At 42.3% G+C, this 18,298-nt stretch overlaps 1 protein-coding gene across 1 annotated transcript in view; it reads right to left on the reverse strand.

Annotated features, from left to right (window-relative positions):
* MYO5A (myosin VA) overlaps positions 1-18,298 on the reverse strand; it is a 94,895-nt gene that overhangs the window by 76,028 nt on the left and 569 nt on the right. The window lies entirely within an intron of this gene.

An 18,298-nucleotide genomic window follows, 5' to 3' on the forward strand; every position in this document is an offset into this window, starting at 1 on the left:
CAAGCTGGAGAGTACCCAGGGCACCAGATTAACATTTCTAACTCTTGCAATAAATAAATAAATAAATAAAGCCTACAACATTTTTAATTATCCTGCTTTAATATCTCATTTGAAATTTGAAATATTGTAAATCCAGGCTGAGTGCCAGTGGCAGCAGCCGAGTTCAAGAGCACAGCTCCTGGCGGAGGTTTTCGTTTCTCCCCGCTCCAGTTTGCTCCCTTGTCTTCCAGGGGGACGGTTGGTCCTACCCCTGGAGTGGCAGCATTCAGCGCGAGCACCGCTGCAGCCTATTACACATTTCAGGTATCATCTAAGTCTACCATAGGGGCGTCCCATCGACAAGGCTAAATTAAGCATAGCCAAAACAAGGATTGCAAGAAACTTTCAGGAACTAAAAGGAAGTACAAAATAAATGAAAAGCTAAAATGATCAGAAGCAAAATGACCTAAAATGTACCTGGAATTACTGTAAACTTCATAAAACATTTTGTTTCCCTCAACTGAAGTGCTTCCACCACAAATACCTCACGTTTCTGTGCCTAGTCTTTCTTACCAGATGATTATGCCAACCCTCACCATGTATTTTATATGATAAACTTTCATTTCTGTAGTAAATATGCTTTTCGTTAAGCTTTAGTAGATTCATGCATATTGTTATTAATACAGAAATGCAATAGTACTTTTGGGGTACATGCCCTCGTTACTACTCCCTGAAAGGTAAAAATAATGATGAATTATTTGAAAAAAGAACAATTCAGAAAACAATACTTCAACATGGGTCGTTGCAATTCATGCAGCAATGTATATAAATGTAAGGGATATCAGTAAAAATTCAGCAGAGCAGCTGGAAAATTAGGTGCCAAAGACACGGTTTAGTTACTTAAATAATTTAGGTACTGATGTTTCTCCAGTAAAATCTTTGAAGGGAGATTTTCAACCGATAAATCACTGTCAACACTGGAGACCAGACTGAAACACAAACATGGGGAATAAAATGCACGAGATGACAATAATCTATCTAAAAAAAAAAAAGTTCAAAAGGATTAACAGCTCATTAGCTACCAAGAACCTTGGAATAGTCTTGAACCACTGTATATGCAGCACATTTACAATGCCCGATTCGGATGTTTAGGGAGTTAGGAGTCTCTTGTCTCTACTTCACTTTCCAAAATCAGGCTGGATAGACATGACAGAATCTTGCTTTGTTCAAGGAGAATTTGCAGAACTTCTTTAAACTAAAAATCAAAATTCTGGCAGGAACTGTGCCAGATGCTTAGATTAGCATCTTTGTGTTAAACTATCAGACACCTCTGAAAACAGATTGCATCACATCTCTCCCAGGACTTTTTGTTTTGTTTTATTAACTTCTCAGTTAAATCTGTAGCTTCACATCATTAATATTTCTGACAAGATACTACTTCTCTCTCAGCCTAAGAATTAACAGAAAGCACTGTAAAGGTAAATACAAAAGATGATAAATGCTTTTAAATATTGCTTTTGCAAGCAAGTTAGCAAGCCAGTCTCCACAACACAAAGTTTTGCCAAAAAAAAAAGGGCAGCAGCACTGTAAGACACAAGCTCTGTTCACTGTACGTGGAAACGTTGCACAGCTGCTCCTAAGTGCATGATCCAAGCCAGCATGAAATAGGCACCTTTAATTTATTCAGCTGAAACTGTTCATTTTCCACTGCCTTTCCACTGCAGAAGGGAGGAGAGCAGCTCGCCATAGAAACTGGGTAACTAGAGCTGAGTGTTTCACACAACAACCTTGCAGATACCGAAGGCGTCCGCGGAGCGCCGGGCTGCAGCTCTGCACCTCCAGCACCGTCGCTACCCGGGCTCCAAACCCTGCCAGAAAACTAACTGGTAAAAAGGACAGGTGGGAGGAAAGAGAAGGATGCTGCTAATCACCAGGACTGAGTCATTGCAGAGCATTTGCACCTTGCTAATTTAGCAGAATTAAATCAGATTTTCATGGCATCTTTTACATAAGCAGTTGATATTAAAATCCTACAGCTCTACAGGTTCTAGAGTGGACAGGTGAAGCTAGTGACCTTACAGAAAACTGCATTTTCACTGTCAGAAAAAGGACAACGTCCTGAAGAAGGGGAACACTTAGTTTTTTTCTTGGGAAATACCTTTTATTAGTATGTTTATTATTCAACTCCTCCTTATTTACTAACATACAAAATGAAGATTACGACAACATTAAAATAAGACTAAAATACGTTAAGCTTTTAGAGACACTGAATTATGTATCAGTCTTGTACAAAGAGAAGATTTTAGCCTAAAACACCACTGAAATTTAACAAGAATTACAGCAAGAACTACTGAAATTGCACCTGACCACGGCCAGGGAATTTACTCTTCTCAGTAGTAGATTAATGCAAACTTTTAACTACCATGGAGGGGCGGGGGGAGAGTAAAAAGAAGTAGCAAAAATAAAGAATTCTTGACAGGTGAGATAATAGTGAGATTTACTCAAGGAAAGGCAGTGAATCAGAATATGATTCACTTAAACTCTGATACCGTCCATGCCATCACAAGCTTGCCAACACAAGCAAAAGTGCCCCTTTCGCTTTACATTTCGGTAATTTACTCCCAACTAGGTAAAGACAGATCAGTTGCTCCAAGAAATCTTCCATAAGGTGAGCAGTGGTGTTCAGAATGAATGTACAGGGCGCACAGATGAGACAGGCTTGTACCAGGAGGAGAACAGAAATAATGAAATGCTTAAGAACAGCTTCATTTTGAAGCCTGATTTCTTGCCTAGACTCTCTCAGAGAGCCTTAAAAAATCAACGTAAACAAAACGTCACCTCCAAACTCACACGGAAGTATGGAATCGCTGTACTTTCCTCAAGGAATGGTAACTTGGGTTGCTAAACTGATGTAACTAATGATACCTCTATGATGACTGCAAAATTGTTCAAGGCAGAAGAATAAGGACAGGAAAAAGTTTTCATTTTCCCTAGTGTGTCAGAAGGCTAGCGGTACTACCAGAATTCCACACAAGAAAATATAATAAGAAATTGCAGTATTCTTCTCATACCTCATGATTTCATCTTAGATCACATGGAAAAAAAAAATCAGCAGACTATAGTAATTATCTATTAAATGAGACCACATGACTCACAAAGCTTCTCTGCAAGATCTTAACCTCTTGAAGCCCTAATTGACAGTGCTGACAGACAGGAACGAGAAATCCAAGTGGTGCAGTGCTCACATCAGCACTGCAAGAGCTTTCTACTTCTATTGCATAACCAGAATTACTGCAGAAAGAGACAGAACCAGTTGGCTCGCTCTTCTCATATGCACTGAAAGAGTTCAGGGGAGTGCTATTAAAACAAAACAAACAAACAAAAAAAAATCAGAAATAAAAAAGGAATTCGATGCCTAAAAGCTGTCCCCAGTTTCTCAGCAAGCTCTACCCACACATGTAAACTCGCACTACTTTTAGCTTAGCAGAGATGACTAATTTAGAGACAGCCTCCAAAATCAAGTCTTTCAGGCATTATTCATGTAAAGTATTTATGATAGGCCCTTTCCCCTCTTTCAAGAATGACCTTATTTTGAGTGCAATAAAGGAAAGTTTGTTACTACCTGAATCAAAGATATACTGCCAGTTTTGACAGCATCAGCTAAAGCTGATAGCTAGAACAGCATTAACTAATGAAATTCAGAACCCAAATTCAACTAAAATCCATCAGGGAAACTGGAAAGAGAGAACATCACTGCTGCTAACTGAGTACGGTCTCCTGGAGAAACCAACCTGCATTCTTAAGTTTGGAAAAAGAAAACTCTTGATGTCAGTGAGCTGCAATTACCAGGGAAACTACAAACTTCTCAAAACTCAAACAGAGCAAAACTGTTGAACTTGCATCATCTATGAAAAATGCTAACATATTAGAAAGAGATTTCCTGAGCTGTATCATTTCTTGGAATTGTTCTTAAAACAGAAGCTGATGCTATTGGAAGGGTCTGCTCTCCGCTTCATATCAAGCTTGCTTCACACTGCCACCCCCATGGATGATGACACTACGATTAAGACAGAAAAGCTTCACATTTTATATCCATAGAACAAGCAGATGCCCAGGCAGTAAGGCTGAACCTGACCACCCTATATACCATACACAGTGATTGTGGTAACAACTAACACAAGGAGGAGGTTCATTTCTTCACTGCTGAAGCCAACAAACCTGCAGCCAGTCCTAAGATCTGGAGGTCTCAAGGAAGTCCCGTATTTCTTTTCACAAAGTGTTCCTGAGGGCTGCAATTTCAAAAGACAGGCAAGACTTTACCACCCTTCTGTAGAAGTGCCAAGTAACTAGGAAGAATCGGTAAGCAGCCAAAGGCGGCGTTTCCGTAACAAGCAGGCTGCACACTCTGTAACAACTCGTCTAAATTCTCATTAGGACGAGGGAAATGGTACAATAAATTTTGCAAAAGAATCAAAACAAAAATTATTGGCTTTCTCAAATGCAGTAGCTTTCCTTATCCCGGCCTTGGCACAACACACCACTAGATCTGAAATGTATTTCCTTCTTGTTGCTCAGCAACAGCCATTTGTACCTCTCGTGCGCAGTTTAAGGCCTGACATTTACAGTATCAATTTAGAGACATTCATATCATGATATATAGTGGGGAGAACATCCATGACGTGATAAACGCTAATTATCTGAACAATAATCTCACATAATTTGTTGCTCTAATAGAAAGATTAAGAGCCCTATTTGCTAACATAAATCTTCTACTCATAGGAACAGAAATTTCACTTCCTGGTTCCCCCAATTTTTCAACCATTCTTAAGAACTGCACTTCCCTGGAATTGCTGAACTCTGCAGATATGGTGTCCAGTATGTAACCATCTTTCTTTAGTACCTAAACTGCACTTTGCATTTTTGAAGGGTTAAAAACAAGCAAACAAAAAACAAAACAAAAAAGAGGGGCAAGGGGGGCAAAAGAGGGAATTAAATCGAATACTTCTGTCTGCCCTTCTGCAGTTCACATCCTAGCTGCGCAGGAGAACAGTCTTTCCACGCTGTAATACGTCTTAATTGCCTTAAAGCTAGATAACCATCATTGCTCCTCTCTTTCTGCCCTCACATAGTGCTTAGCTCTGATAATAACTAAGAAAAGAAGTTCCTAGACATTACTGGACTCCATTGCTACGTCCTTCAAAACCAGGAAGTTGAGAGAATCAGATGGTCACGTTTCATTTGTACCTTACTGCACAGCGTGCTTGTAACTTTTAGTATCCACTGGGCCCTACCCGTTCATATAATCAAGGACAGCTATTCTGGTAAATTCGGTGGTCTGAAAACTCCAATTCTGACCAGCAGCTTCTTCAACTAGTAGTAATGCAAAGCATTTTAAATCCAACTTCAACAGAGTTGATTTATAAAAATATGCAAGAATCTTTGAGCTGGAATGACTCGAAGATTCCCTCAGCTACAGAAATAATTTCACTGATGTCTTGAAATATCCTTAGAAATGACTATAAAATTCACTGAGCTTCGTATATTAGTATAATCTTTAACAGTTACATAAGGAAAAACAACAACGTAAAAACAAAGAACAAGCAGTGGGAAAACATGATACCTGGGAGGAACGTGGACACAGAGGAGAGTCCTTTGGGCCTGCAGGAAAGTCCTCAGGGGGGCTGTTAATGGGCACAACGAGTCAATCGGGACACTCCGAGCGGGAGCCGCAACACCCACAAAACCTCCCAAACACTTCAATCCCTTGGACAGGCCTCGGGGATCTCTCAGTGCTGGTAAGTGGCAAACATATAGATAGAACTAAAGCGGAGCAGCAATGCTACTAAAAGCTGAAGAAACTACTATAAATACTACCTGAAACTTCACCGTAATTCCATAATTAAGCAGTGCTTGCAGAGACAAGACCCGGGATTTCTCTTTTCAAACTCTCTCAGCAAGGAAAAATGAAGCACCAAAAAGCACATGGCAGTTCCCATGCGCACACAATTAAAAGTGAAAACTAACAGGAAAGTATTAAGCAGCAAACCCACAAAACGCATAAATACAAGAGGTCTCTGAAAGGGGAAGTTGGATGTTCATTTTTAATCTCACGGTCACTCTAAAGGGTTTTAAAGACCCAGTGTATCAAGTGGTGGGGCTGGCAGTTTGGCTGAACCATCCTCCAGGCGCAAGCAGCATGGCAGGTTCTCACAAACCCGCTCCAGGTGCCTGCAGCCGACTGAGCCGAGAGGGACGGTGCCGGTCCTGGCTCTACATCCCTCTCGGCTCGGTCGGGCCTGTGGTCAGCAGACGTCGGGGAAACTTTTTAAGAACAAGGGGAAGAAGGGCCAATGATTCAGACAGCAAAGCACCTCGGTGCCAACACGTAAGCACGCAGCGCAGCCCCCCGCGCACCGCACACCCGCTCACTCCAGAACGCGCTTGTTTGGAATCCAGAGATTTGAGTTACACTTAGATTTCACTGCCTCGTTTGCAATAGTTGAGCCTAACAGACTCTGACACCTGCCACTGTACAAAGGCAGCAGCTCTGTGCTGACAGGAGTATGGAAGTGGCTTCCTCGCCGTTGGACTGAGGTTTTAGACCCATAACTGGTCATTGATTTTGCAGAAAGGATGTTTTACAGAGGAAGCATGAGACGTAATGCAAAAGGAACTGAAGTGTGGGAAACTTTATTTTTCAGCCATTCCATTTCCCTCTTTAGCTGCAGTGCAGAGCTCCTTAAATGCTTATACACTGCGGTACAGGAAAAAGGGTGCCAGGAACAGTGTTCGGTGACAGTGCCGCCTTCAGCACCGACCTACGGCACAAGACATCAGGCAGCATCTACCGCGACGCTGCCTTTCTTTCTCTCTCCCCCCCTTTTTTTTTTATGTGTGTGTGTGCAAATCTAGGTCAAAGTGTCTGCAGCACTCAAGGTCAAGCATATAAGATGCTGCACTCTGAACTACTCACAAGGAAACTACTTGAATCACAGCACACTAAAAAAAAATCTACTGAATTTCAATATCTACTGTATAAATATCTGTTACATTTGAATTCTGGAGAGCCCAAAGCATTCTCCTTCCTAAACACTTTTACAAAGCATTCTTTGTGTTCAAGGCCTGGCCACTTGTAACAACAATAACAGCTCCTAGGTTGCGCGCCAAACATGTCTTTGGCACAAAGTACAATCAAAATGTGGGTGAACTATTGGCATCCTATAGAGAATTACTACACTGCAACTCACAGCTATCTTTAGCCATTGAGACAAAGCCAATTTTGTCCACCACCCTACACTTACAACAAACTTGACCTTATTTTAAAGAAAAGATGCAAAACCCAATCACAAGATCGATATCCATGCTACCACATGCAACTTAGGTTATGAAAAAATAATTCTTTAAAAACTGAAATTATTACCAGCCTTCTGATTGAAACCCAGAGAAAATGATTGCCCTGGAAAACGACACACCGGGTGTGACATCAGAGTCAGAAAACCTAGTGTTTTAAGTTAAACTATCAAATTTAACCAAAGAAGACTTACTTCCAGGTTGGTTTTGGTCTGAATTTGATAAAAAAACAGGTTTTGCAAGGAGTTAAAATTTGGGAAGTGTTTTAAAATTGCAAATGCTTTCTCTTTAAAATCATCATTCTCCATATTTTCTACTGACTATACTTGACCTTCTCTTTAAAAATGTCATATAGAAAGCATTAGATGTGACTTATAATTAGTCATTATTAAATCATACAAAATTTTAGCTATCAAAACTTTAACCCTCTGATCTGCTAGGTGCAGTTACATCTGCCAGGTTCTACTTTTTTCTTTTTTTTTTTTCCCCACAGATCCCTTTTCACACTTCGTATGAAACCATTCTCCAAACATAGGAGTAGTTTTCACTCAACTCCCACTGTTTAAATTCTTTATTATGTGATATTTACCATTTATGTTATGTAGCTTGTGATTCTACTTGCATACACTAGAAAAGCACTAGATATCTAAGGGAAGTCACATGCAATATTCCTTTGATATATAATGAATTTGACCACATGATGTTTTTCACAGGGCTTAATTACGGTGGTATTATCAATTACATAATATAAACTGCCACACAAAGATTAGTACAGACACTAGCCTGACCTATATGTTAAAAAAATAAGACAACCACAGCATTCTCTGTGAGTTAAATGCACACAGCTCCCATTCCCAGCAGCCACAGTGAGTCTGTGTACAGAAGATAAATGAGTTATCAGTGCATCCTCTCTGCTCTTGCCTTCCATGTGTCTCACATATTCCTCAAACAACCACTAAACTTCAGAAAAATCTGCGGAACAACCATCCAGTTAAACTCCAGCACCTCTATATTAACGCTGCGGTGTTAATTCAGAATATTTCTCAAGTAATAAGCATACTGTAAAGTAAATTAAGCATTAAAAAAACAGTGTTTAAATGTGTGGAGCAATAATGATTTCTAGACCTGTCAAAGAAACAAACATGATTCAGAAAGGTCTTCACAGAAGATGGCAATTACAGCTAGATCAAAAGCACAAATATTTTGGTCACCACTTGAGACACAAAGACATAATTAAAGTTCTGAATAAGTCCATTAAAAGTAGTGAAGAGGAGAGCACAACCGTGATGCCTTCCCCAGGCTGAGCCATAGCAGCCTATTCCGAGTTGCGACACGCATGAGGTTTAGCGCTGGCTCGTATCCACACAAAGAGGCACAGTATAATGCGTCTCAGTCCACGCCATCAAAACAGAGAATTACTCGATGTTGATTTCAAAAAGAATTTAATTACAAGTCTACCTTAAGATACCTTCCAAACCATCCAACCTGAAAAACATGTTACGAGACCTAATATTGCTCCACGCAATATGCAGAGCGACCCAAGTTTTACTTGGGGGAAGAAGCAGCTCAGTAGACTTGAATGCAGCTGGTTGTTCATCTTCAGTTCACAGAAACAGGAAGTATCTGCTTGTGTGCGAGTGTTACTGCCTTAGCACAGAGCCATCTGCATTGCTGCCATGAGATTATTTGGCTTATCTAGCGCTCACTAAGACAGGAAGAGAAAATGAAGGGCTGCATTGATCAGACAGATGTACTGAACCGCACTGTGTCACAGCTTTAGAGGCTGAAACAAGAAGTTATTGAGGAAAAGCTGCGGAGCCAGAACTGATCACCCACTGCGCAGAGGCGATGCAAAGCTAAATTATCTGTATCCATGAAGCATCTGGAGGGTGGACAATTGCCGAATTATTTGTTAAAGGTAATTTTAAAAGTTAAAAATAATGCAAAGATGTTTGCTATAAATGTGGTAAGACTACAAAAATATACTTAGGAGAGTACAAAGTAGAAATTGAGTCCTAACTATGTTTCTACTTAGTCCTAGCTCAGAGAAAAGTCACCTTCAAGGTAAAATAATCTGTTCGATGTTATACAAATCCGAAATTAATGTCTGCAAATCACTGCACTACAAGTGAGAATAATTATTTCTGTTAGAATGATACAGAAGCACCACGTATTGATAATTCTGTCATCGAAACTGGGCTTTTACTGACTTTGCTTGTTTTCACCTGGGGAAACTAGTTTTACTTGGCCGATCCAGGACATAACTTTGTGGTCAAGTTTGAATCAGACACCTTACTAGAATAGTATAACAGCAACCTAAACTAAGTGAAGCACGTCTGATGAAGCTATATTGACTGTATTCAGCCTCATTCACCACTTTCTCCGTGGGAGATTAACCATGAGTCTATACGTAAGGAAATGGAACACGCTGCTGAGCTCCAAGTTAAGACCAGCAGGCAGAGCTGCATCTCCCAGACCCTCCCAGGTGCTCGGGGAAAGGTGCAGGAGCAGAGCAGGGTTAGTGGCCAGGGTTTACACCGAGAAATCCCAGACAACCTCAGCGGAGAAGGACTTTGCTTGGCCGCCCGTGCTGCCAGCAGCCAGAGCCTGCGCTCCGCAGGGATCACACGTACGCGCTGCCGGCGCAGCAACACCGAGCGCATCACAGCATGCGGGCTAGCCAGCCTTAGTAGTAGTGAAGTTCATATCTGGATTTTCGTGAGAAATTATCAAAAATGCATCTGTCTTGGAGACAGCAGCAAAATTAAAACTCTTCATGCTAGTTGCTATATTTAACCTCAGCTATTTTCTCTACAACTGTTACATACTATTTGCAGAATGTTTGCACTGCCTCTGCATTTTATCTATTATCATCATAAAAAGTGCATCCTGATATCATGTTATGCAAATGCATCTTATCAAACAAAAATTTCTAGGTGAAACAATGAAATTATCATCTGGTATGTCTAAAACAATCTTGTTTATCTATCTCCGGATCATAAGCAAGAACTGTATCTTCTTTAAACCTTCATTAGTAAAGAGACAAAATCGAAGCTATCATATATTTGGTTCAAAAGCCTTCAACTACAAAACAAAGAAAATAAACATACACTACTTACTTTAACATACATATAGTCTAAACCATCTACTTCCATCCCGTATCTCTTGCAATACAGATTTCCAGGACCTTCAGAGTCAGCCAATATTTGCTTTTCAGGCAAAACAGCCTTAATCTACACGGAAAATACTCCCATGCTACTTGTACCATGTACACTAACTCATAAGGCAACTTGAGAATATCTCTCTGGTTTCCTCAGCAAAACAACTGAGGTCATCTGCTTTAAAGATATGTATGAATAACCCATGGAGTCTGCAGAGGGTAACGTGTGACAAGCCATGGTGGAGCCATGAATTCCCTCATTGTTAAACTGACCCACAATATTTCTCTAGCTCTACAAAGAGCGAGAGTGTTTTCCTATAAATCACCAAGCAATTGCAAAATTCTGTTGTCTTGTGATAATCAAATGGAAGAACTCAAAGACACTGCTAGCAATTCCAGCAAGAATTAATGATCTGCCAAAGTCATTAAAAAAAAGACCATATGGGCATGAAAAGCTCTCAAATAACAAGTGTCTGTCTGTCTATATTTAGAACTGTCATGCTAGAAACAGGCAGTTTCCATCTAACTTCCCAGCTTTTGAAACTTCCCATGGCAAGTCATAATTCGTATCTTGTTTCTGCATTAGGTGCAGTAAACATAGAATGAGAGCTCTTCAAAGCGATGCTGCTTTACCCTTTGCATTTAATTTTAAAAGCAAGACTTTCACCAGACCAAAGCGTTAGGCAGCTAGGAAGAGCCTGCCCTCGACCACTTCCACTAGCTCCTCCATTTCCAACACACTTCAGGAAGATTTTACCATCAAAGTTTTAGTGCATTTTAGCAAGCATTAATCAGGTCTTGCGCTAACTCCAAAACATCCACAGAGAAAGCTCCCGTGAAGCAGTTTGCCCGTACTTGTGCAGCACGTTAACCAGGCGACGGGAGCAACCTCCGCTCCGGCCCCAGTTTAATACCTACACTGCTCCCTCACAGCTTGCACATCAGCACGGTCCTTTGGCACTCACTCCTGCTCCTGTGGTGTTACCTATGTATCTTCTTTTCTCTTAACACTTTAAGAAGCTTTACCCCAGCCTCCAGTACTGCTAGACTGTTATTGTTCATGCAGAGATCTGTGACGAGACTTGTTATTGTCTCAGACCAGCAGTCCAAAGAAGTTAAATCCATGTCACTAAGGTAAACAGATGGTGGAAAGAGCAGGTCAGATCTCCACTTTCATAAATAATACATTTTCATCTTCTTCAGAATTTGCATTAGAATTTGCAGATACTCACACTAAAAGGTGGGTTGATATCTGAAATCCACACAAATCCAACAGGAGACAAATCTTCAGACTTTATTAACTGCACTTTATGTTCGCCGGTACGTTACAGCTGCTTGATGCCCCCCAGGAATCGACACGAACTTACACTCTCTCCCTCTTTTTCTTTCTCCTTTTTCTGGCAGAAAAAGACTAGGTTGTAACCCACATGGCTGGGAAGAGAAAGACACCAGAATCCCCAGTATCATCAGCTCAGAAACGTTAGTGCTTTTTGCACTTGCATGCTGCTGGGGAGTTGGGCTCACCCATCGCACGCAGCATCTCGTGCCAGGGGCTGCCTGGAGCGTACGGAGGGAGCGGTTACGGCTACGAGGGCATGAGTCCAACCATCACCTCCCCGGGACGGCACACCACCCGGGAGGCAAAAGCCACTCCTGAAAATACGCTCTTGCCACGGAGTATTGAAACGCCAGTCTAAGCAGACAGGCCCTCCCTAACTGCAACACTGCATAGGCACAGCTTAACACAAAGAGCTTGTCAAGGAAACATCCCAAGGATATGTTTTCACTTGTTTTCCTGCACAAATTATTCTGGGCAGGTGTATGACAGCAAAATTATTTCTCTGCAATAAGAGGAAATAGAAAATCAAAGCCCCAATTTTGCAGATTTACATGCTTGATTTCAAAGCATAAAATTAAGCAATAGGATTATTCATAATGAATAAAGATAAATCTTTACGGGATCAGGGTTAAGTAAAGCCAAATAATACCAAGTGCAGGGAGGAAATGATGCAGTCACTGCAAAGCATAACGCAGAACTCAGCACTGGCATGGGCATGAAAGTGCTGCTGCTCTATCATTAAAGCCACTAAGAGCATTGCTATTAGCCTTGGCAAATATGGTCTTAGCAACCCAATCACACAACACTCCATCCTGGATGCAGCTTAAAATTAAGCCAACACAAGGAAAAAATTATTGTACAAAGAGCCTTTGAATCCAACATGGTTTGAAGTCACACTCTCTGTTTTTCATTACCGCTAGGTAATGATTTATTTTTGTGCCTACTGAATTTCCACTTTTTATTTGAAAGTTTCAAGTCCAACTTAAACCAATCACACCCTTGGGAGGATCAACCCCCAGGCAAAAACATACATTGGCTATGATGTATCATAAAGAGGGTTATGGTCTAGGACAATAACTTAAACAAAAAGACTTAGACTAATAAAAGCAGAAAAAGCCAAAAAAAAAAAAACCCACAAACATGAAGAAAATTTCCAAGAATCAGGAGTTTATTCTGACTCCCAAAATATCTCTTCTACAACAAGGACCACCTGGATACCAAGTGAACACATCCAATTCTCTCTTCTTTTCATCAGCGCAGGAGAGGAGGGCAGAGGTGCATCGCTGGAGTAGTTTGTTTCTACTCTATCGGAGCAGAAACAAGAGTCTGGTCCAAGTGTCTTGTTTCTTGGCACCGGGCCCGACTGAACCAACACTCACTATCAGAGCGAGCGAGACAGCCAGAGCAGTAAATGCCACTCGCTGCGCGCGAGCCCGGGACACGCTCGGAGACAGCACAAGCTCCGCGCGCACATGCACCCGAGCGGGACGCCCGTGGGAGCCAGGCGGGAGCGCGGAGGCCCTACAAAACGGTTCTCACAACTTTTGTTGACGTTCTGGGTTTTCAAACAAGGACATCCCTTTAAAACATTAAATGGCCGGCCGCAGGGACTAACCCGGCTAGTCAGAAACGCAGCCGTCTTCAGGCAGCGTTAACGCCGCAGCCGCCTCTTTGCCAGCCGTGCACTGTATTTCCCCTGCAGCAGAAACGACATCTGCATTTGACTTCTTGCCCTTTTTTTTAATCCTATTAAAAATAGATCATCCAGAAACACATCTTGTGATACCCAACATTTCTGTGACTTGCTCAAAAATAAAAATTCTTTCACTAATCCTACAGAGATTAAACAATGGGTTTCATTAAACACTGGGAGAAATTACTCTGTTATTGGAACACATGGAAAGGATTAGACTTCCCAAGGCTCCATAAGAAGATTCTAAGAACCAGGTAAGTCTGCCTGAGCTGTCACCATCCCTTTCAGTTTAACCTGGAGCTGGGCTCCTTGCACACATTACCTGACACAGTAGGACTTTGACAGAATCTAATCATTTATTTATCTAAAGAAATAGCAATAATTCATCATCTAAGCCATCTGGTGCATATTTAAAATTAGTGCAGCAGAAACAGAAAATAACTTGTACTAGCTCAATATATACAGACTGCAAAGATTTCTGACGATGGTTTGTGGGGGTTTCCCACATAATCCATTAATGCTATTAGCGATTAATGTTTTAAGTGATACACAAATAATTAGACAAAGAGTAGTCATTAGCAATTAGAGCCTCATAATTATTTCTTTCATGTAAGAAAGAAACTTCATCTATCTTTGAAGACTTGGTATTCAGCAAGAGAAAAAAAAAAAAAAACAAAAACCACACAATTCTGAGTGTCCAGCTATTCCTTCTTTTCCCCAAGAAGCCGCTCCGGTGATGCTGCGCTCCCCGCTCCCCGCAGGCCGGCACTCTGCGCCCTCCAAGCTCCCCGAGTTGCTCGCTGCCTCGCAGGCCGAGCCACCCTGCCCGGGGCGGCCCCGTTTCCTGCTCTAGCACAGTCCGGTTCCTAGACAGCTTTGCAGCAGAACGGCCTCAGATTCACACTGTCATTAACTTTGACAATAACAATCACATTTTCACTTAACAGGAATAATAAATTATTGACAAATCACGGAATTGCTAATAGAAATCTAAGGGCTTTTTTTTCCAGTTTCTTAAATTGCTGTGATTGGCATCCAGTGACAGGATTTTTTTTTTTTTGCTCAGACGAATAATAAAATAACAAGCTTAGGTTAAACCAAGTATCATCAGACAGCGGCACAATGCCACACGCAGCACCCTCGGTTTGCAGAGGGCAGCAGTGACATTGCTGCACACACTGGAGTCGTCACTCACAGAATTCCCATCACTTTCACTCAAACAATTCAGCAGACCCTGAAAGCAGACAAGTAACCCAGATATCCCCTTCTTTTACATGGGATTTTTAGAAGACCAGAAAGAGGGACTGTCATGAAGCATGCTATAAATGTTCATTATCACTTAGAGCTGTAATAGCTTAGTAGTGTGTTTAACATCTCCCTGCTCCGAGCGGCACCGATCCTGCTCGGAGCCAAGGGGGATGCTCTGCCCCGCTCCTCCCCACTGGTGCAGCTCACGCCTCAATCCGCACATGGAAACAAGCGATTCCCACCGCTACGCAACTGGGCAGTACGGAAGAACAAAGCACTTCTCTGCTGGGACAACTGGCTACTGATTAATTCATTAAAAATTTGTATATCACAGGCAACAGCTTGAAGTAGCAGTATAGATTATATAGAAGACAGCATTTTTCTTTCCCCAAGAAAAAATAGTCTAAAAAGCACAGAAATTTGGGAATATTGCCATCTTTTCTCTGTTGGTCTGTTTTCTGGTATTCTTCTCTCTCCTTCTCAGTATACACCAGGAGTTTGCCCTGGTCAGAGGCTGTGCTTGGCCACCGCGTGGGGCGGTCCCGCACATCACCCTCCTGCTTTGAGAGCGGGCGCCCAAAGCTGCCGGGCGCTTCCTGCCTGGAACGGCTGCTCTCGGCACTGCCCTCCGACACTTCCCTAAAGCAGAAACCCTCAAACCGAAGCATTTCAAGCAGAGTGGCAGAACTGAAGGTCAGCTCCCAAGTACAGCTTACACAGTGAATTTCTGCAATGAAAATTGTCCAGCGTTGCCTTTTACCATCAAAAGGAGTATTTCCATCTACTTTAACTGAAATTGGATTAGTCCTGAAGATAGGAGCAAGCTAGATGGAGAGAGCTGCCCCAAATTCAAGAGATATTGGACGGGGGGGGAATGTAGCGGCAAAGATATAAATAAATACGTTGGACACAACTGTACAAAATTCACAAAGAAATCCCAAGAGGACAATGCAAAATACTGTGGCAAACACAGCACTGAACATAATTCTAGCAGAAGCAAAGAAAACCAAGGCGGGGGCAGGGAGTAGGGATGAAGGGGCTGATGCAGAGCATCTCACCTGCTTTGTGAACGCAGGTAACAAGAACTTCTGCTGGGGTTTGTATTTCCACAAACCTGAAATTTGTGACCCTGCAGTCCAACAGTGACGTTAGCTGCTCTGCCAGCAAAGATAAGGGAAATGTGTTCAGGTCTGGGCAAAGCATCCTCACTTGTCCTGAATTTCAGAGGAAAGCAGATTACATTCGGCACAAGCGGATGCACAGTCTGGCTCATCCTTACTGCTTTTTATGGGTCAGCACAAGTACAAAAGTGTCTGTGCTGGCCCACAGTTACTGAAATACAATCGATTACTTGTACGTGCCACGGGCGGGGGCTACTGTTACTTACAAGACATGTAGAGATTCTACTTAATTTCTTTTCAAAGCCAGAGAATCAAAACTTTCAAAAAAATACAGTAGGATTACTGATCTGTCACGGAGGGATTTCCAGCTGGACAAGTAAAATTGCAGCTCACAAGGACAGTGTATTTTTAAGAAAAAGGCCTGTGATGCAATCATGGAAAAGCTTTAGACTGCTGCACCTGAGAGGTGAAGCTAATGCTCCCAAGTAGAGGCTGTATCTGAAACCCCAGTGGGTGCAGGGATACGGAGCACAGCACAGCGCGAGCCCGTCGTTCACAACTAGCTCGTGAACGTTCTTGCTCCAGAACCCTTCCGCTCACCCACATCCAAACTTCCCCATTAACTAACACCGGTGCACGACAGCAAGGCTGTCTAGGTGCTCATCAAGCTTAAACTATGAATAAAAGTAATGGGACTTTCACAAGAGTGACATGACTTCTAGAAAAACACATGTAGCACATTTTTGACAAAAACTAATATATCTGGGGAAAATGATGGCTCCTGTGTACTGTTCCCAGGTATCAGACGTGTGGTTGGGACAGAAGGTGCTGTTTTCACTCTGGCATGCAGCGAAGCCCCGCTTGAAGGCTCTCCCGCGGCCGCTAACAACCCTGGCATGCTGCAGGTACAGCAAAGCCCTCCAGCTCTGCAAACAACAGTCTGAAATGAAAAGTCTCTCACTTTCTCAGATAATATTTAAAGAGCCATCTTCTTGCACCGCTGGCATTCTAGTTGTTTACGCATTTTTATCAGCTTTTAAAAAGAGTAATTCATTCAACCACAGCTATCTGTTCAACTTAGGCAAGAAGGATCATGGACTGAGAGCACAAGAGGGGCAAACCAGCTCTTTCACATACTTATTTTCAGAACACGCACTGGAACAACTGAAATGATGTGCTACGTACTCATACCCTGCCTTGTTTGCCAACAAAACAAGTCAATATCACATGTTAAGCGTGCATTTTAAGTTGGATGCTCTGCTACTTTAAAGAGCTGTCCTGAATGACAACCCTGAATGTGCCTGCCAATATAAAAAAGATATGAAAGTCACTCTTTCTGTGCCTACATATGGTTTTAAAGAGGACAAGAATAGTGTGTGTGAGAGCAAAGCACAGAAACAATCTTGATGATCTTAGTCATCCAGTAAGTCCCCTATTGCAGCACTATTCCCTGCGTTTTGCTTTTCTGTTTGGTCTTTTTTTCACCTTTTCCCCTCCAAGGTTAAATGTTGGATTTACATTAGGTATCTGATTGAAGATGCTTGTTGTTGCTATTTGCTAGGCAAGAAACTGAACTCGATTAAAGAGCAGGATGGTTTTACCTGGGGACAAGCAGGCAGAGAGGGGAAGGATGCAGAGCCAGTTTCCCCCTACGCCCCTCAGCTTTTCACTGTAATGTAGCACCAAGCAACAGGACACCCACGTTTCTGGGGCAGTCTTTGACTACAGGATTTAACCATCCAAGAAAGTGAATTCAAACTACAAGAGGGATTTAACTAGAGGAAAAAAAAAAAAAAAAGGCATCTCCATTTAACCCTTATACGGTAGACATTTTATAGACATTTTAATCCCATAATGAGAACATCCACAGAGGTGAATCAAGAATAATTTTCCAGAATAACTCCTTGCATAGACAAGTTCCACTGGGTGCTTGGGAACAACTCTACTCCACCACTGCCCATTTGACCAGAGTGCTAATTTTCATGCCTTTTGCAAGTATACTTAATACAGACACCAGGCTGAAAGACGTAAAGATGCATCATATCCACCAGAGTGTTTAGCTTTCTTTAGGGCATGCAGGTACCTATCTCACCTGCCTGCACTGCCGCTCCCGCACAAACAGACCGTTCAGACGTGGTGCCCGGCGAGCGGGCTGCCCCATCCGACCTGCACGCCCACCAGCTCCTTGGATGCGCTCCCAAGCAGGGTGGGCAACTCATGCCAAGACAAACAGGCCGTTTCCTTTCCCTTTCTGTCTCAGACAAAGGGCTGGAGCGGGGATGGTTTCGGGGCGTTCCACGCAGCGGCTCCCTGACCTGCCTTCCCATAAAGCGGCCTTTGGCTTTGCAGCCCTATGGAAGGCGCCTTCAGTCTGGAGGTGCCCGCATGGCATCGCGTGGCCCCAACGG

Source organism: Tinamus guttatus, unplaced genomic scaffold, assembly GCF_059628265.1.
Source record: "Tinamus guttatus ecotype Peru unplaced genomic scaffold, ASM5962826v1 Tinamus_guttatus_pri_ptg000004l, whole genome shotgun sequence".
In the NCBI taxonomy this organism is placed as follows: Eukaryota; Metazoa; Chordata; class Aves; order Tinamiformes; family Tinamidae; genus Tinamus; species Tinamus guttatus.